Source organism: Lactuca sativa, chromosome 9 (assembly GCF_002870075.4).
Source record: "Lactuca sativa cultivar Salinas chromosome 9, Lsat_Salinas_v11, whole genome shotgun sequence".
In the NCBI taxonomy this organism is placed as follows: Eukaryota; Viridiplantae; Streptophyta; class Magnoliopsida; order Asterales; family Asteraceae; genus Lactuca; species Lactuca sativa.
The window spans coordinates 27,211,439-27,219,338 of NC_056631.2; positions in this window are offsets into that span (position 1 = coordinate 27,211,439).

Here is a 7,900-nt window from a genome sequence, read left to right on the forward strand (position 1 = left end):
TTGTTGCTTCATTACTCTTTCATCTGGGGTAATTAATATAGATTTTTTATGAACACCAAGTGTTCGATGAAATACCTCAATGAAACAACCTCCACAAATAAATCAAGAACAAGGTGGTGTATTTATTGTTGTAGTTTGTAGGTGTTTGTCGATGGTTTTTCGATGAAACAACATCATTTTGATGTCCCCGTTTAATTTGCCTCTGTATTTTTTTGAAGGACTTCATTTCCCTAAACATATTCAACAACTTGAATGTATGGTTGTTGAGATTATAAACTGGATTTTATATTTTTGCATAGTTTCCCAAAACATATTTTGATGTCTTTGTTTAATTTGCCTCTGTGTAGGACTCGAAAAATGTGACGTAAAGAGATTAATGGGTTAAGTTGGCAACTTAACCCTAATAAGTGTAAAAGTGGCATGTTATGTGAAAATCCTTAACTTTGAACCCTTATTAAGCCAAGCATTAAGGCCCTTAGGTTAAATTGAATTTCACATCTTAATAGCCTAATAAGTAACCAAAAATTATATAAAAAGTGATAAACTTAAGGCTTAATCATTAAGTCCTTAATAGAACACAAAAGGTGATTTAAAAGCTATTATGATCAATTTTCCCAAATCTGTCCTCCAACTTCTAAAATTCGTGCAAGTCAATAAGAACACCTAAAAATCATGAGACTTAGTTTTCTGGAAATCTTAGTGTGTCTAGTTTCATCAAACTTTGAATCACATTTCGCAATTCCAACTCCTTGAGAAGTAAAATTGGCAATCTTCTTAGGCTAGTCCATGTTGTCACATATTTCATGCATTGTCTTCAAAAAATCATAATAAATTCATTAGAACTCAAAATGCAAAAATTACAAATCCTATAGTTAGATATGTATGTATAGTTTCCCACATATAAAGGAACTGATGTAATTCTTAGTAGATTGGTACAGTTTATTCCAATAGTGTTGAGTGGTCCAGAAAGTGACAGCTTAAAGTTACTAACTTTTAAATTTAATATAAGTCAACCAAAAATCATTAGAACTAGATCTTTATATTTCTGAAGAGATAATAGGGGAAAATTTACCAATATTATTTCATCTAAATTTAAGAATGGGTTGAAAGATAGGAAAATAGATCCCAAAATGAGCACTACAATCAAAGAGAAAATAAGAAAATATATACATACGTTTTATAAGAGTAATACAACAAAGCACAAGCTAAATAATGTTATAATTGTTGTAGCTTCTAGGAAAGGAAAGGATCCATCTTGCTCACGCTAGCTGTTTTCAAGTTCAAAGAGATGAGTTACACTAACTCTCCTATTATGTAGGCATTACTTGTTATAAGTTATTGTTCACAGATACCCTAATCCGATAGAGTGAACAAGTAAAGGCATAATATAGTTTATTTTATAGTAAGACAAGCAAACAAGATTCATTTCTGCATTCTTAATTCGTTAATTTTTCCCATGTATTAAATCACATGTGATTATATGATCTAATCGCATATGACTTATATGCACATGATTCATTTTTGTGTTTTCGATTCAATAGTTGTTCTTTGTCCATATTAATCATATGTGATTAAATATAGAAAATAACATATGATTATATACATGATAACAACTATTGAATTGAGAACGCGAATTTGAATCTTATTCAAATAAATCATATGTGATTAGATACATATAATCACACGTGATTAAATACATGAGAACAACTATTGAATCGAGAACACGAAAATGAATATGGTCCACATAAATCATATGTGATTAGTTAAAAATAATCACATGTGATTATTTGTATCTAATCACATATGATTTATTTGGCTAAGATTCATTTTCTCGTTCTCGATTCAATAATTGTTTTTTTCCACTGTAATCATATGTGATTATGTACATTTAATCAGATGTGATTATATGTTTCTAATCTTATATGATTTTATTTGAAAAAAATGAATCTTGTCTATATAAATCATATGTGATTAGATAAATACAATCACATGTGATTATATACTTGAAAACAAATCTTTATCCAAATTAATCATATGTGATTAAATACATCTAATCACATGTGATTATATGAATCTAATCACATATGATTTATGTGGACACAATTCACTTTCGCTTTATCGGTTCAATAGTTATTCTCATGTATTTTATCACATGTGATTATATGTATAATCTCATTTGATTAAGTACATGACACAACTATTGAATCGAGAAGGGAAAAATGAATCTTGTCCCCCTCAAATCATATGTGATTATATACATATAATCACATATGATTAAATACACAAAAGCAATTATTCAATCGAAACCGAAAATATAAATATTGTCTACGTAAATAATATATGTTTAAATACATATAATCACATGTGATTATATGTATTCATTCATATACGATTTATGTGTGTACCGAAGTAAAAATTTAGATCAATTTTTCATTTTTAAAATGCATACTTTTCATAACATATCGTATAAAAATCTCTTTTATTTAATTACAAAGCACAACTCCATTATCAATCGATGATCCTCCTAACTCTTTCTCTGGTGTGTACAATCAAGTCGGTGCTGTCCCGCGATCCTGAGAAGAAAACCTGAAACACATAACACATAACACGGTAAGCACGAAGGTTAGTGAGTTCCCCAAAATACCACATACAACACATATTAGCCACTCGAGGCTATAACTCTATGGACCCTCTGGTCCTAACTCTATGGACCTTCCGGTCCTAACTCTGTGGACCCTTTGGCCCTAACTCTGTGGACCTTCCGGTCCTAAGCTCTTTGGACCCTCCAGTCCGGTCTGCTTGAACCTTCCGGCCTCATGAATCGTTGGACCCTCAGGTCCGGTCTATAAACTCCGCATAGCATAAATCACAAAGACATGATGCATATCATGTCACATACAATAAGATAACATAATACTCAATGTAAGCACATAAGACCTTCCGGTCACACAAAACTACCACTCAAGGTAAAGTACAAGCGAGAAGACTCACCTCGGGTGAAGAACAGCTCCTATAAACACTGCTGCAACGCACCGGCCTCTAACTCTGTGCCAAACCCACAATTATCTCAATTAGGAGCTAAGTCCAACCTCTCACTTATTGGGTCTAAAGATAGACCACCTACCAGCCCATTAATGCCCTAAGCCCATTGGGCCTACCAAGGCCCAATAATAAATGGGCTTCTCCGAGGCCCAAACCTCAACCTACATGATAAGCCCAACCCAAGGGCCCAAAGCATAATTATATTATTTCTCTGCTCAAAGTCTCAAATACACAGGCCCAAAGATTCGTCCAACACTTAAGGCCCAACAAAAAACCCTAACCAAAAAGCATATAGAGAGATTACGCGGGGTGTACCTCCTTGGTACGCTCAACATACTCAAGTGTGCATGAGACTGATCGGGGACCTCAACCCAGTATGCGGGGCGTACTAGAATTACGCCGCGCGTACTCTCAGTTTTGCTTATTCCAATTTCTGGGTCTTAATCCGTTAAGACCTTATCTCATCTCTTAGATCTGGACTTCCTAACATCTCTTAGTTCATAAAGTTAACGACTTTAGGCCCTAGAATGGATGATAAGGTCACAACACATGAAACTCTTACTTTCTTAGCCCAAAATGCACATAGCTCATGCATGGGTTAATTCTCATGATCAAGATCTCATTTTATGGTTCCTCACCACTAAAAACACTTAAAAGGACAGGTTATTAAGCTCCGGAGTTCACCAGCTCACAAAGTTCAAATCTTGGGACATAAAACCCTAAAAATGGACCATACTAAGCATAGATCAAAAGAATGGGAAAGCTTTTAGCTTTTTACCTTCATTTGATGCTCTAGCCCCAAGAAAGCTCAGATCCAAGGCCTGGACTTCAACTCCATTCTCTTCCATGCTCCTTCTTAACTCCAAAGATCCAAGGCCTGGACTTCAACTCCATTCTCGGTGGTGATGGGTGGTGGTGGAGGGTGGTGGTGGTCGGTGGTGATGGATAATGGTGGTGGGTGGTGGGTGATGGTGATGGGTGGTGGAAGTAGGTGGGTGGTGGTCATGGTGGGTATGGTGATGATGGTGTGTGGTGGGTGGGGGTAATGGTGGTGGGTGGTGGTGGTCGATGGTGATAGGTGGTGGTGGTGGCGGGTGGTGGTGATGGGTGGTGGTAATGGCAGGTGGTAGTCATAGTGGTGGGTAGGTGGTAGTGATGGGTGACGGAGGTGGATAGTGTTGGTGGGTGGGTGGTGGTGATTGTGGTGGGTGGGGTTGGTGGTGGTGATGGGTGGTGGTGGATGATGGTTGTGGTTGGTTGTGGCAGGTGGTGGTGATGATGTTAGGTGGTGGTTTTCGTGAGTGGTTGGTGGTTGTGGTGGTGATGCATAGTGGAGGTGGGTGGAGGTGACGGGTGGTGGTGGTGGATGGTATTGTTTAGGTGGTGAGTGGTGTTGGTTATTGGGGTTTTTTTACTTATTTTTTGGTTTATATTAATATTGTATGATAATTAAAAAAAAGTTGTGTGGTCAAAATTTGTTCTCAAATGTTCTCACCACCGTTCTTCCTGAGCCTCCGTGCCTACGGCTTACAGCCGGTCCACATCGGGTATCTTGGCCTACCGCACAAAGGAGGACCGCCTCAACCCAAACCAAACACAATATGTCGACATATAAACAAGTAGGATCAAGTAAGCACATAATACATGCAAACAGTAATCATACAACTCACTACTTCCTACTAATCCTCTCACAACATACAGTCCCACTACCAGCTACTCCCATAAAATTCATAACCATACTGTAACCAGAGGTGAGATAGCCACCCGAATAGATGATCCTACTCTAGAGACACAACTAAACAAGGAAAAGGCAAGAGAGCCTAGACCAAGAGTTCTCAGGCAATCCTACATGACCATATACAGTCCCTAAGGGCACTCCATAGATGATAACCAACAAGCACAGATAACATACAGTTCTACATTTTGTTACCACAAAGCTACCATATTCAGTACCATGAGACAGATCTAACAGATCACTACAACATAAAAACATACTCAATACCAGAACACATATCTAACAAATCACTACAACATATCAGCATACAAAATATCAACAATCCAAGGAATGCATGGCTGTATATACTCAGAGGTGAGATAGTCACCCGGACAGGTGATCCTACTCTAGAACCACAACCAAACAAGGAACAGGAAATAGAGCTTAGATCAAGAGTCCTCAGTCTATCCTACATGACTATATATAGACCCTAGGGCATCCCTCTACTAATAGATAACTAAAACTAGTGGGTTGGCATTGGTGCCTTCAATCCACGGGTACAGTGAGACAAAACTCACCTCGATATGCGCATAGATAATCACCATAGCAACGAAGAACTCGACAAGCTTCGACTCACTTCCAATCACCTAGAGGAAGATGCTTGAGTCAATACCCAATCACAGGTCATAATCACTTGCAATAGTGATCACCTCACATGAAATGACAATTAGGGTTTCACACACTACTACAAAAACAAGCTTTTACGACACGCAATGTGTGTCGTAAAACGCTCAGACGACACGCAAATGTGTGTCAAGGAAGGACCTGTTATAACGAAAGACGACACGTTGTTGCGCGTCGTCTATTTACGACACGCAATTACGACACACATTGCATGTCTAGGAAGGCCCTGTCATAAAGGAAGATGACAGACATTTGCGTGTTGTAACCTTATGACACACATTTACGACTCGCATTGCGTATCTTTAAAGCGCCTGTCAAGAAAGGTCATGTCATAAATGAAGATGACACACATTTTTGCGTATCGTAATTTTTAATGTTTAAAAAAATATTATTTATAGATTTACTTATTTTCAAATTAAATTTGTATTTAATGTCTCATAATAGAAAATAAAATATCATATATAAAAAAATACAATCCATTGCATAAAATTTAATGTCATACAAATAATCGTTTCATGGAAATATAAAACAAATCAATAGAAGTTGTAACAAAATTTTACAAACTAATTAGATACAATAAATATGAAAAACTTGAAATCCCTAAGATTAATAGTTCTAACAAAAGCTTCACATGAGATACATACAGTTGGACCAGTAAGCAAGGATGTTCCTGAATTGACAATAGCAGCACAAGAACACGTAAATGATATCTTCTGCTAGAATTCACAACTATAGTTGCAACCTTGCTCCTTCTTCTTCTAAAATAATCTCTTACATCCATTGTTCTAAGCTTAATCTGAATAAATACAACAACTCCTTGTAAATGCTTGTATGATGTTCTTCCTGCAACTCCTTAAATACTTTTAAAGGACATGAAAAAGCTAACTGCCAGGGGAAAAACCAAGGGCAGGAGATTCTCTGTTCTGGTGGACATAATAATGTAAATAGTAAATAGTAAATACCATTTCAAGATCATTGTCCATATCTGCCTTGTCAAGAATCAACCACAAAAGATCAAATCTTGGTAGAAGTACTGGAGGTAGGTTTATGTTTTCAGCTGGAGTTCTGCGTAGATCGTATCTCCCCCTAAATCATCAAATAAAACATTTATATTAGTAACTAAAAAATAGTAATACTAATTTAAATAGTAAATAGTAAATACCATGCAAGATTAGTAACTAAAAAATAGTACGATCATGTAAAAAGAAAAATAGCAAAAAACAATTTAAGGAATAGATGTAAATTGTAGTAAACGTTATTAATGATGAAGATGAGATAATACAAAGGGAATAAAAGTAATAAATTAATGAGTAAGTTACAACTTTGGTCCCTGATTTTAGCACTTTTTTCGGTTTTGGTTCGCAATTTTGGTCATTATTTTGTTGTTTCATAACAATTGGTCCCTGAATCATTAAATCTAACTATGCTAGATGGTGATTTATTTAAAATTGACCAGTTTGACCTCATACCAAAACTGAAAAAAAAAAATATACATACAACTGGGACCATATTTGTAACTTTCTCTTAGTTTTATTGTTAAATTATTTGCTAACTTATGGCATATTTTATTTTTATCATCTTAAAAAGTAAAAGTTTTTAAATTATTAAACTTTTAAAATGATCACATTTATATCATCAGAAGTAGTTTTTTAAAGACTCATGTTTCCATTAAAGGTATGTTTAGAAGCTGCAAGTTTCTGGTGATCAAGAATATACAAAATGTCAAGCAAGTATGATTGATTATAAGACAACTTTGCAATAATTATATTTGTACTTGAAAAACCAAGCAAGGAAATTAGGAAAAACATAGCTAAGATGCTTTACCAGTTTAATTTGACTAGTGATACGATTCTTAAACTCTTCCATGACCTTACTTAGCATAGATTCTACAAGCTGCACAAGAAGAATAATATCATAGCAAACATGAGAAATCAGTTGTTGTGGTGACACAAACTTGCAAAGCACCAAATTACACTTACCATGGGAACCTCATCAGGTTTTTATCCAATAGAACTGCATAGACAAGCATGTTTAATGAGAAAAACACTTATGTGATGATTTTTAAACACATGCAGGAACTAATACAGACTTGAACTGTGATCTTGATTCCACAAACTGATTAATAATCAAATAGCTCTTGCATAAAGGGAATATCCTTTTCGTTGATTTCTGCATTTCTTGCAATATTTATTTCCCAAAAGTGAAAAGAGTTCCATGAAGTTAAGATACATACATGTGTTCATCTGTGTATGTATAATTGTATATGTAAAGATTCTTAACCTGGAGTGCCAAATCTATAGATCCATCAGCATCGGAGATAAAAGAGTCATCATTTCCTCCAACTCTATTGATAGAAATATATCGTCCCTCAATCCAAACTAAAGCAGATAGAAGATCATCAATAACAATCAGTTCTTGCATGTGTTGAAAAATCATCACAAAAACTTCATTTATTGTTAC